This window comes from Maniola hyperantus, chromosome 20, assembly GCF_902806685.2.
Source record: "Maniola hyperantus chromosome 20, iAphHyp1.2, whole genome shotgun sequence".
NCBI classification, from domain to species: Eukaryota; Metazoa; Arthropoda; class Insecta; order Lepidoptera; family Nymphalidae; genus Maniola; species Maniola hyperantus.
The window spans coordinates 13,007,798-13,021,575 of NC_048555.1; the positions used below are offsets into that span (position 1 = coordinate 13,007,798).

Below are 13,778 nucleotides of genomic sequence, written 5' to 3' on the forward strand. Positions count from 1 at the left end.
AAAACTCATCAACAGAATAAAATACATTTTGCGACAGCCACTTTTTTAATGCATTTTTGCATTTGTTTACGATAGCGGTTAAAAACGAATGATTGCGGTTATCGTAGCTTTAGTTTTAAGTTCGCGTAAAAATTATCACCACTACATCATCTTACAAATCGAACAACCGACCATCAAAAAGTATAATTTATTACCTATTTTGAATAAACTAGTTGACTTTGGCTTTGACTTTAACTTTAGTGTTACGGCCACAAATCGGTGAATACAATCACTTGTAATCTCGTACTCGTACTTGCTGGATAGCTAATGCGTCCTAATAACTACTCTACTTTAGAGCCTCAATAGCTCAACCGGTATAGGAGTGGACTGAAAACCGAAAGGTCGACGGTTCAAACCCCGCCCGTTGCACTATCGTCGTACCTACTCCTAGCACAAGCCTGACGCTTAATTGTAGAGGAAAGGGGAATATTAGTCATTTAAAATGGCTAAAATTCTTTAAAAAAAAAAAAAAAAACTACGTCATCTTGTTGAACCCTACAATTTTAGCGAAAGAAACTTCTTGAAATTGGTACGATATTCTAGTTGTATTTCTTACGAATAACTGACCTGGCTTCAGTTGATCGTAAGAACATTGTAAGAAATCGTTGTTTATAAAAGCCAAGTAATGCCATTGACAATGTAGGTTTTAGTTAGCTTATTAGGTATGAATGTTTGACGACCTCCCTGGTGGTAAGCGCTGTTGTCTTATAGTGGGAGGTCCCGGGTTCGATTCATGGCAAGGGTTTTTGTAGTATATCATTCTAGTGGCTTCGGCTGTGGCTAGCTACCACCCTACCTGCAAAGCCGTGCCGCCAAGCGGTTCCGGTACGATGCCGTGTAGAAACCAAAGGAGTGTGGGTTTAAAAAAAAAACTGTCATACCCCTTCCAGGTTAGCCCACTTCCATCTTAGACATTGCATCATCACTTGCCACCAGGTGAGATTACAATCAAGGGCTAACTTGTATCTGGATAAATAAATAAAGAGTGTATTATTTCATAGGCTTTAGCTACCAGACTAGGTTTTCCAGATTAACTTTTTGTACCGATTTATCGCCAAGTCACTGTTTCGTGACTGTTACAACAATCGTAGCGTGACTTTAAAGTGTTAACAACCTATTAAGGGGCAATATTTTAAAAACAATTAAGCTTTTAATTTTAAGGTGGTTGACTTGCGCCCATGAACTTTCAAAATGCCCTGAAAAAAAGACTTGAAAATCTTGATTATCTCAAAATTAAAAAAAAATCCCTGAAAATGTTCGTTTAAAAGTTTTAGGTATTTCCACCATGTGAATTTGCATTTTGCCGAAAGTGTGTTTTTTTTTGTTGGTTTATTGGTTTGTCCTTCAATCACGCCGCAATGGAGCAACGTGATTTTTTGCATGTGTATAGTTGAAACCTGGAGAGTGACATAGGCTACTCTTTATCCCAGAAAATCCAAGAGTTACCTCCATGGGATTTTTTAAACCTAAATCCACGCGGACGAAGTCGCGAGCATCAGCTAGTGTTCTAAAAACCAGCACGGTTGTGCATTGTGCAACACAAATATACATCATCATCATCTCAAGTAAACCCATCGCATGCCAACTACTAAATACGGGTCATAGGTTGGTTAGATTGGGACTGGCAGACTTCATATACCTACCTGTGAGAACATTATGTACAACTCTCAGGCTTGCATATTTGTTCACTATGTTTTAGATGTACGTTTCGTTTTAACTGTATAGGTACATCGATGTATCATGTATAGGTACATCGATGTATCATGTATAGGTAACACAGTCCATTCACAGCTAAGTTATTGAAGTTTAATTCGTAATAAAAGATGCCATATCAAGGGCTGAACCTGGGATATTTAATCAGACTTTTTAATAAGTATTGTTATAAATACGAGTATATACAATTCATGCGGCGTACTCGGCCTTATTTATTAGAGCATATAAAGTATAAACATCATTTTGGCTGAGCACGCGAACAATACGCGGCCTCGCTCCTAATCCGAAGCACCATGTGACGAGCATGGCCTTACAAGCTAGAGGTCCTGGGTTCGACCCCCGCTTCACCAAGTTTGGAAAACCACTACTATAATACTATGCTTATGACTACCCATAAGCTAAAGTCACTTTGCGATTGTGCATTGAAGCTGTGATAGCCTTTTTTTTTTTGTTGACGTGGGGGGGGGGGGGGGGGAGGTAATCTCTTCAAGATACCGGCGGGGTGATGATTACGTATCTCGCTATCATTGCTGTCAAACGTCACATGTAACAGGGGCTACAGAGAGACAGCAATCACAAAGCAAAATAAGAAGAAGAAGAAGAGAGACAGCAATCGAGCTATAAACTGTCGCATTGCTACTGCTGTCGCGTTGCTGTCGCAACTGCAACGTAACGGACGGACGAAGAAGAACAGGTTTATTTGTATTTGAGGCATAAGAGTTTATAAAAACACTAAAAATTAAAAATTGATTTTATTTTATTACTGTATTTATTATGTAACAAGAGTTAATAATTTTATTTTCTAATTTTTAGTGGCCCCATGGTATTAAAATATGCTATGCCTGGTTAAAAATCTACTGTTTACTAAGCTATTACACTGATCGCGAGCAATTTACTCTTATCCGTTGAGGAGTTCCAGTATCTATCTTCGAAGATGTTCATCAGATCTTCACCAAATTTAAATGGGACCAACTTTGAAGTATACCCTTTCAAACAAAAAAAGGATTTTCAAAATCGGTCTAGGCGTCTTCGAGTAATCGGGGAACATACATAAAACATAAAAAAAAAGATTCCGACGAATTGAGAACCTCCTCCTTTTTTTGAAGTCGGTTAAAAAGTATCATGTTTTGAACATTTTCTTGTATGGTATGAGTGGTAGAGGCAGGTAGGTGGTAGGTGGTAGGTGGTAGGTGGTAGGTGGTAGGTGGTGTCTCACACAGCGGAATCCCTTTCACGTGTGTTTTAGATCGAGCCTGATTCATACATTCCGTACGATCGCACAGGCGCGAGTTTATTGTAGCGATCAGAAAATACACCCATTGTTGTGCAAACTTGAGATATTAGCAATAGCCAATACCCTCCGTACCTACTACCTAGGTATAATCGGTAGTGATGAAGTAGGTATGGAGTGTTCACAATTTACCTCGTTCACAAATATATTTTTTTTATTTACGTAAAATTTTATTATCAATGGTTAACAAATAAACTATTAATAAACTTAAATCTAAAAAAAAACCACATTAAATAAAACTAAAATAAATTAAATTAAATGTAAAACCTCATCGAGACCACCGCAGCGAGGCATTGTACCCAAGATGCTGGCAGCATTACCCCTTTGGATGGCCAAACTAATTCTTTGACCAAGGTAGCTGCCAGCTCTCGGGTCCCCGGTTGACTCGATAACTCTTTTCGCAATTTCTTCAAAAAGAGCTCGAGCCCCCGGACCCCACGGCCCCAAGGTCTCCACACCAAAAGGCACGAATACGAAGCTCCCATCGAGGTTTTCATATTTGCGCCTCTTGGCCTGTTCGGCGCTGATGGCCGCTGCACCCGCCATAGAGGAGGTCGCCTGAATGTGGGATGCAGCTAAAGTGTCTACACAAGTTGCATCCCAAACAAGCGACCTGCCCATCTTCCACGGTACGAGCGTCATACCATCAGGTCTCTTGCCATCGCTGCGTGGCAAACCAATAGGTTCTAGTACAGCTGGCACATGGGCGGTGGCAAGGGACCTCCGGATGATGTCGTTAAGGGTACTATGGCGGGAGAAGCGTCCAGCGCTTCTCGAACAGGAGAGCCCATGGTGGCCGAAGGCGTCAACGCAGTCCCCGCAGTGGCAACGGTGAGGCTGGTTTAATGTGGCGCCAAGCCTAAGACCAATCAGAACAAATTCACAAATTAAATCTAAATATATACCTAAAAGGAAAAGGTGACTGACTGATTGACTGATCTATCAACGCACAGCTCAAACTACTGGACGCATCGGGCTGGGCATGCAGATAGCTATTATGACGTAGGCATCCGCTAAGAAAGGATTTTTGAAAATTCAACCCCTAAGAGGGTGAACTTAATCGTTTGAAATTTGTGTAGTCCACGCGGACGAAGCGAGCATAAGCTAGTGTATAATTATAACTAGATAACTTAAAGCTATAATAGGTTTTGATCAAAAGTCGCCAAGTTTAAAGAGAGAGTTAAAAAATAGGATGTAGGATGATAGGATGGATGAAAGTAGAGATGAAATAGATGGACAAACTTTACATATGTTATAAGCACGGAACCGAAAAAAACAGGTTATAAGTTTATAAAGAATGAAGAATTTCACGTTGCAGGCCTCGCAATGTCAAAACTTTTACAAGCACAATATATTAACATGAAGTCATTGGCACCGATTCTAAGCACAACCTAATTTTAGAGTATTCGCACCCTCTTCTTACTATTGTAATATGAAAAGGACAGAAGCAGTTTGACATTTCCAAATTTAATTTTTAGATGGTAAAACCCGTGATTTTAGCACGCACTCGCGAACCTACTGTTTAAATTTGTATTGTGCACTAAAATTTAGAGTCTTTAAATGTGAAAGTCATGTTCCGTTCCTTTTTTAGCATTAGTAAAAAGAAAAGGATGCAGATATTCTAAATTTAGTTTAGAGAGAGACTAGAGAATCGGGGCCATTGTCACACTATTGTTTATAGCACACAAGCATCTTTGCAAATAGACAATACACACTAGGTCAATAAGTTGGGAGCTATTTGTTCTTAGGTAGGGCGGTATCTAGTAGAGCGTAACGAATGAAGTTTCCCCAAACACCACGAGGCCGGCTGTCGGCTGTCGGCAGGCACGTATGGGTGTCAGTTTTTTCCACTTTTTCTGTTTTTTTCGTATAATTTGGATTCGCGAGGCACTTCGATGCGCGCAATGCGTCCCGAGACACGTAGCGGCCTTCTGGGAAGGTCTAATTGTAATGGTGGGCCCCGTATTGGTGTTAAGGTGTGTACACACTGACAGCGTCATTTCAGAAATGTGCAGAGGTTTTATGCGGAAGGATCTAAGAGCTCATCGCATTATCATCCCAAAAAAACCTTACCCGTTATGAAATTCATGGAAAAGCGAAGTTGTCACTACTCTCAGCAATGAGGAATATGAAGCAGAGGAATCGATTTACGTGCTCGCAAATCGATTATAGATATTTTACTAACATATAGGTTTAAGTTTCGTGTACTTACTAACACCAATATGATCATTTTGCTGGTCAAATTAAAACATTTTTTTTTTAATTTATGAAGTGCAAAGCACATCGATGCATCAGTGAGGTTAAAAAGTTGTACGGCAATTTGAAATATGATGCTTCCCTCCAAGTTGCGTATTGGAATGTAAAGAATGGAATCGCTCGAAATCGGAGCGTCTCGGGAAAATCGATTTGGATGCGCGCCAAGCGGGTAAGTGATGTTGGACATTACGTCCGTGGCTTTATTGCTCTACTGCGGACTTGTGTGACGACGATGGGACGACCATCATCATCATCATGATCATTACGTCGCTGCGCCGGCCGGCTAACTACTGAGAACCGGTCTCGTTTCGGAATGAGGATTTGGCCATAGTTCAACACGCTGGCTATGTACGGATTGGCAGACTTTTGAGAATGACACCTTTGAAAATATTATGGAGAACTATCAGGTATGCAGGTTTTCTCACGATGTTTTCCTTCACCATTTTAACGCAAGCAAGCTATTTAGCAAGTGATATTTATATACTTAAAACGCACAATAACTTAAAAAGTTAGAGGTGCAAATCAAATCAAATCAAATTAAATGGTTTATTCAAAATAGGTAAGTAATAAATTACACTTTTTGCAAGTTCGTTGTTGCATTTGTAAGATGATATAGTGGTGATAATTTTTACACGAAACTTAAAAACTAAAGGTGCGTGGCCGGGATCGAACCTCCAACCACCCGTATATGAGGCGGACACACGGCTAATAATACTCATGAACTTTAAAAAAAATATAATATAGGCTCGGGCTTGACTGCAATCACACCTAACAAGAAATGATGCAGCCGATGGACGTAAGTAGATGTGTCAGACCTTTGTCAGTCTCCCACTGCGACTCTACCTAGATTTGTTTTTCATTTAATGCTAATTAAAACAAGAACAATAAAACCATTTATTTAAATGCTCACATTAATTAGTTATATCTAACACAATTTCATTCAAAGATATTCAATTTAGATAAAATTTGCAGCACACAATTTTCAAATTATTGTCTTTTTACATGCTAATTTTGAGGTATTCTATTCATTTTTCTTTAAATACTTATAACTAATTTACTTAACAATAAAAAAGCAATAAAATAAATTAATTAATTGTTGTAGCTATTGTATTGTTTTTGTACATAAAATTGTAATAAAAATTAACTCCAAATATAATTAAATACGAGTAATATCACTACAAAATTCTAATTAATTTTATCTCAATGCATCTAACATACCTAACATTAATATAGACGATGTAAGTTATTATTATTAGGTAAAAGAACTGCATAGTCTATGCTAATTTCTGCAATTAGTAATAATTACCTATTAGATAACAAAATAAAATTATTGTGTGAGGTTGAAAAAGAATACGCTTATGCGAATGTATGATTAATTGATTAGCGAATAGCAAAAATCAAACCTCATATCATGCTGTAGGCAGAATATAGTGGGCCCTCTTTTATTGTCTGACTTTATTTTTAAAAAAACAGGCTAAGTGTCAACAGGCGCACCGAGGATTCCGTACTACACCTACAGTCGTATTTTTTCGACATTTTGCACTAAACCTCAAAAACTATTATGCATAAAAATAAATAAAAAACTGTTTTAGAATGTACAAGTAGGTAAAGCTCTTTTATATGATACCCCATTTTGGAGGATCGAATCTATTTTCTTTATGGGACAATGTCACAAAGTTTCTCTATCGATTAAAAAGAATTACACAAAGCGGTTCAGAAATCTCGGAGATTCGGAGTAGATAAACACAACTCCTCTAATCGTCTACTTGTCTGTGAAAGTCCCGTCAAAATAGGTTCAGCCGTTCCGAAGATTAGCCCGTTCAAACATGCAGACACTTCAATTTTATTTATTAGTATAGATAGAAGATTTCAATGACGACATTTTAATTAGGTAAACATGTCATGAATAGCGAGCAACCGGATTGTGCGAGTGCCAATGAACTGTTCAATTGGGAAGACGAGATACACTAGGTTATGTGGTTATGACTAACACAGGTTGTTTGACTTTCACTGCGTTGTGACGGACGTGCCCGGTGCATGCCGCCATCAGCTGAGCGGAAGCGGACGTGACGTCACGGGATGTCTACGCTACGACTTACACTATTTTAATTCATAAAGTTAGTTTTAATCGCCAACTAAGGTTTATTCGGTGTGACTGGAACGCGACGGCTACTCGCAGCAGAAATATTGTTCTATGAAGCGGTGAAAAATTAATAATTGGGCATGGGCCCATTTAATGCGTAAAAATTAATAAAAATCTGTTTTAGAATCTACAGGTAAAGCCCTTTCATATGATACCCCACTTGGTATCATATGAAATCATCATCTTACTTTGAAAGTTGAAAATACTAATTATTTTCTCATGAACACTATTTTTTTTAAATGTAATATAATCACAAATTCACGGCTTTCGGATTTTTCCTTTACTTATTTTTTATTTTTATTTAGATACAAATTAGCCCTTGACTGCAATCTCACCTGGTGGTAAGTGATGATGCAGTCTAAGGTGGAGCGCTATAAAACCTCCCTACCTGTCAAATTTCATGATTCTAGGTCAACGGGTTAGGTTTTCTTGATAGACACGACAGACAGACGGACAGATCATAGACAGAAAAAAAGTGATGCTATAAAGGTTTCTGTTTCTTTTTGAGGTATAGAATCCTAAAAAGTATATCAATCTATCGTTTACAAGATGATTGAAAATACGCCTGATGATGCAGGACCCTGGACCACACAGTAGAGATACAAGAGAAATGACCGTATTTAGATAATAATACAAAAAACTAATCACACGTAGATTATTAGGTTGCCGGCGTTAATCTGTCGAAACTGCGGCAAATCAAACAGTTCAAACACTGATCTCCGAACACCCGCCTCTTGACCATCTCCCAACTAGCCATCACTTAAAAGACACCGACGCATAGCGAGAGAGCCAGCGCGTGCCAGACCTTCTTTATTTTATAAAAGCAGAAAGTTTCTCTGCGTATTGTCACCAACACAAAGAGGAACGATTACCGACTATGAAGTTTGGATCATATTGGCTTTGGGAGATGACAGGTAACAAAGTTGTACAAAATCTTACGTCAAAGTGTAGTGTCTTAATTTTTTTTTAATATTTTCATCGGAATAGTATTAAAAATCACGTTATGCATTGCCAGACAGTGTCGTGGCAACTCCCTGCTAGATGCCGTTAAAGTTTAATAAATTGTTAGAGTTTAAGGGTGTCTGGCAAGGGGTTGCCACGACACTATGTCTGGCAATGCATGACGTGATTTCTAATACTATTCCGAAGAAAATATAAAAAATTAGACTTTATCTTTTGACGTAAGATTTTTTTACCTGTTATTTCCTAAAGCCACCATTATCCAAACTTCATAGTCGCTGATCGTTCCTCCCTATGTTGGGGACGATACTCAGAGAATTTTTCAGCTTTTATAAAATAACAAAGGTCAGGCACGCGCTGGCCCTTAGTCCAGTTCAACTTACGAATGAAGACAATCATAACAATACAAAAGCTAACGAAAAATAAACTCTATGTCCTAAAAATTAAGGAGGAAATACTAAAAATTGTTGACGATGCACGCAGTAAAAACTAGTATCCAAGCTAAAGAAATATCAACTCTATATGCTGAAAGTTAAGGTGTAAACTCCAAAAGTGATGTCGGTGATGAAGATTTGGCAAAAACTGGTAGTGTAGTCGCGGCACATAACAAACAGTTCGGCGACGTAATGACAGGGCAGAGTTTGTGTGATACGTGAAGAATTATTGCGCAAATATTGTAGTTTGGCTAATTTATCTAACAGTTCGGACCACCTGCGTGGTCGATGTTGTAGAGAGGTACCTAGTTTTACTTGGAAATATTGGGGCCGATTCTCTAGTACACAATCGCTAAACTAAACTAAATTAACAGGTCTAAATCTAGTGCTTTCCTTTTCCGCAAGCAACATTATGAAATGTACAAAGGAATTAGCCACATTATGTTACTAGCTGCCCCGGCGAACTTCGTACCGCCTAACAGTCTATTCTTCTTCAGGATTTTTATTTAAATTTTTCTCTCCGTAAGAACCATACCCGTACTTCAAGGAATATTATGAAAAAAGAATTAGCCAAATCGGTTCAGCTGTTCTCGAGATTTGCGATCAGCAACACATTTAGTGATTCATTTTTATTATATTATAGAATAACCCAGTGAAATTACGCAAAGTAAAGATTCGGAAAAAATCACGGAAAGCTAGATTTGTACTATGCTGATATAACTGGATTGAAAGAGAGTTTAAAATAACTTGTGAGTTTAAAAAATTAATCAAAACGTAATTATTTTTAAAAGAACTTTTAAAAATAATTTATTAATACTTGTATTTATATACTTTTATTGTTTTTCTAACTATACTCTTACCCTCTAACAAATAAACCTGGAATAGCGGTGGAATAGTTATATTCTGTTTTGTCTTTCTCTGTCATCAGTAATTTGACATTTGAAGGAAAAAGACAAAACAGAGTATAACTATTCCACCGCTATTCCAGGTTTATTTGTTAGAGGGCTAATTATTCAGTTTACTTGGCTATACAACCATAAAAACTCTAATCCATGTCAAATGACGAAACGATGAAATTGTCAAAGGCCCCATGATTTCGAGTGCCGCTAAAAATGTTGATAATTATATTATTATGTAAAATATTCAATAGGTCATGTTTGATGAACTTTTTATACGAGTAGACATGAATCCGTGATGAATGATGACACATCATATTAAGAATATTATTAAGTACCTTCATAATAACCATTATGAATAGAATAGAATGTTTTTTTATTCATGTAAACTTTTTACAAGTGTTTATGAATAGTCAGGTAGTTTTAATTAACCACCATACCATACCATATGTTTTCTAGGTAGTAGAAAAAACTGTATATAATGTTTCCATAATTAGTTTGATGTGTTAATATTATAAAGAACTCAAGAGTCTGTGATGGATGAGTTTATCTACGAGTATCTAAATAAATAAAATGGAAAGGTGACTGACTAACTGACTGATCTATCACCGCACAGCACAAACTACTGGACGGATCGGATACCTAGCTATTGTGACAAAGACATCTGCTAAGAAAGGATTTTTGAAAATTCAACCCATAAGGGGGTAAAATAGGGGTTTTAAATTTGTGCAGTCCACGCGGACGAAGTCGCGAGTATAAACTAGTTAAATATATTGAGAAAAAGTTGCCTAGGATTTTAAAAAGAAGCTTTATTTCAACCGGTAAAGGAGTGGACTGAAAACCGAAAGGTCGACGGTTCAAACCCCGCCCGTTGCACTATTGTCGTACCTACTCCTAGCACAAGCTTTACGCTTAGTTGGAGAGGAAAGGGGAATATTAGTCATTTAACATGGCTAATATTCTTTAAAAAAAAACTAAAAAAAAAGTCAAAGTCAAATGATTTACCTATTCAAAATAGAAAATAAATTACTCTTTAAATTTTAATTACTCTTTTTTATCATTTATTTACTGAAATGCATTTACGATGATTTTAAACAAAGCTAGATAGATATAGGTACTTATCTACACTAATATTATAAAGAGGAAAACTTTGTTTGTTTGTTTGTTTGTTTGTTTGTTTGTTTGTTTGTTTGTTTGTACTGAATAGGCTCAAAAACTACTGGACCGATTTTAAAAATTCTTTCACCATTCGAAAGCTACATTATCCACGAGTAACATAGGCTATATTTTATTTTGGAAAAAAATAGGGTTCCGTAAGATATTTGGGTTTTTCGGACACAAGGTGTAAAAAATCAACCAGAAAAGTTACTTATTTTGCGTACGCTGCCTAAACTATAAAAGATAGAACCATAAAATGTTCTAATTAATTGTAGATCTTATAAATATCTACAAAAAAGTCCGCGACACACTATACCCATCTATGTCGAGTGAGGCACAGCAACCATTTTTTTATTTAAAAATCTTGAATTTTTTTTGGACTACATTTAAACGCGTTTATTTTACTCATGCTATTAATCCTTATCAAAATAAATGATTTCATCACTAAGAACAGTTTATGGAGATAATATTTGGTCTTTGAATGATTAAAATTGGACGTTTGGTTTTGAAGTTATGGCGAAATTAAAATATTACGATTTCTGCTGCACGGCCCGTTGTATTTATTATATAAAGAGGTAATGTCGTTAAGTTTGTTTGTAGGGGGTAATCTTTAGAACTACTGAACCGATTTTAAAAATTCTTTCACCAGTAGAAAGCTACATTATTCCTGAGTGACATAGGCTATACGGGATCTTTAAAAACCTAAATCTACGCGGGCGAAGCCGCGGGGATCAGCTAGTATTATATAAAGAGGTAATGTCGTTAAGTTTGTTTGTAGGGGGTAATCTTTAGAACTACTGAACCGATTTTAAAAATTCTTTCACCAGTAGAAAGCTACATTATTCCTGAGTGACATAGGCTATACGGGATCTTTAAAAACCTAAATCTACGCGGGCGAAGCCGCGGGGATCAGCTAGTATTATATAAAGAGGTAATGTCGTTAAGTTTGTTTGTAGGGGGTAATCTTTAGAACTACTGAACCGATTTTAAAAATTCTTTCACCAGTAGAAAGCTACATTATTCCTGAGTGACATAGGCTATACGGGATCTTTAAAAACCTAAATCTACGCGGGCGAAGCCGCGGGGATCAGCTAGTGTTTTATATTCTCAATTGTAATACAAAGTTTAATATCCTCGGATACAATGGCCGCAAATAAAACGGTACTCTTTAAATATTCATATTTCCCATCGTGTTAAACTTCATATGTTGTTGCACACTAATTGTAATTTATATTAAAACTAGCAACCCGCCCCGGCTTCGCATGGGTGCAATGTAGATGCTAATGTGGTGTCAGTGAGGTGGCATTGCCTCGGAAACTCTCAAATGAGAGGAATTTTTTCCGACCTAATTCACATTATTTCAATTTGTCTAGGGATCTCAAATTTTTTGTGAATTAAACTATAGCTTTAAACCTTCCTCTTGAATCACTCTATCTATAGATGAAAATCGAAATGAAAATTAAAATCCCTTGCGTAGTTTAAAAGATCTACGCGTTCATACATACATACAGAGAGCGGGAAGCGACTTTATTTTGTACTATGTAGAGAAGAGATTTTCATCAATGGAATACTTGAGAGGACTTGATAAGAGATTTATATAGATTTTTTACGACATAGGTTTCTCAAGTATCACTACCTACCCCCATTATAAATGCGAAAGTGTGTTTGTTTGTTGGTTTGTCCTTCAATCACGTCGCAACGGAGACATGCATGATTTTTTGCATGGATATAGTAGAGTGACATAGGCTACATTTTATCCCGGAAAATCAAAAAGAAGGATTTTTAAAACCTAAATCCATGCGTACAAAGTCGCGGGCATCAGCTAGTTGTCCATATTTCGAGCTTCAAATCGCAAATGCTTGTTTTTAAGACTTATAATTCTAAGTTCATTCAAGTCCTCAGGGGCTCTATAGTCTATTGTAATATTTCAGGTTAACGTTACTATAGAATTAACTTAAGTTAACATGGTGGGTGCGACGCTTCTGGCACCACCCCACTGGCAAGAACATGCCAGTAGGATGCCATGTAAGAACTGATCAGGGATATGGGTTTAATGGAATTTGCACACGCCTTCCCTAGCCCGTTTCCATCTAAGGGTGAGATCTATATCACTTTGACTTAGACTTAAGACAGAGTTAAAACGAGACAGAGCTATATCTCTCACATAAATCTGTCTCGTTTTAACTCAATCTTAAGTCAAAGCAAAGTGCGCTCAATAGATCTCACCTGTGTGCACTTACCACCACATGACATCGCAATCAAGGGTTAACTTGTAATGGAATAAAAAAATTACACTGAGAGCTCAAAGCTTTTGTAGGTATGTTTTTAGTTTGATAAAGAATCTTTCACATTAAATGCAAAGGTATTGCCTGAACGATAGAGCGAAGGAGGAGAAGAGGTTTTTAGTCCGTAGGCCATTGGCAGCATCCCAATGGAGTTGGGCATGCCCGAAACGCCGTGGTATAAGTCCCGCAAATTGCTAACACGCGTGGCCGCCATTTTAGTCGTAGACGGTAGACGTCAGCACTAGACTGAAGTTTCGAGCTGAAGGTATATAGTAAATGACGGATATGGTTCCAACTCAATAACAATTTGGTATTTGACTCCAATTTTTTTATTACTTTATTATAAACTAGAATAAAAATAATGGCGTAAACTGAAAAAAACTAATTAAATCGATCAAATAACAAAAAGTTATAAGCATTTAAATATTTGTGATTAGACAGAGATAGCGATACAGCAGTTTGACGTCACACCTACTAATGCCATAGTAGCTACGTGCGGTTTCATACAAATTTTCGTTTTGTGAGAAAGGGATAGTTCCCACTCCAAAATTAAAATGCCTGTAGGTAACTTTATAAATCTTTGTTGGATTTTAATACTTTTTT

General features: G+C 37.1%; 1 protein-coding gene across 4 annotated transcripts in view; it reads right to left on the reverse strand.

The window, feature by feature from the left end:
• The window catches only part of LOC117991625 (protein prickle-like), a 363,781-nt gene that overhangs the window by 18,136 nt on the left and 331,867 nt on the right, over positions 1 to 13,778 (reverse strand). The gene's annotated exons all lie outside the window — the stretch shown is intronic.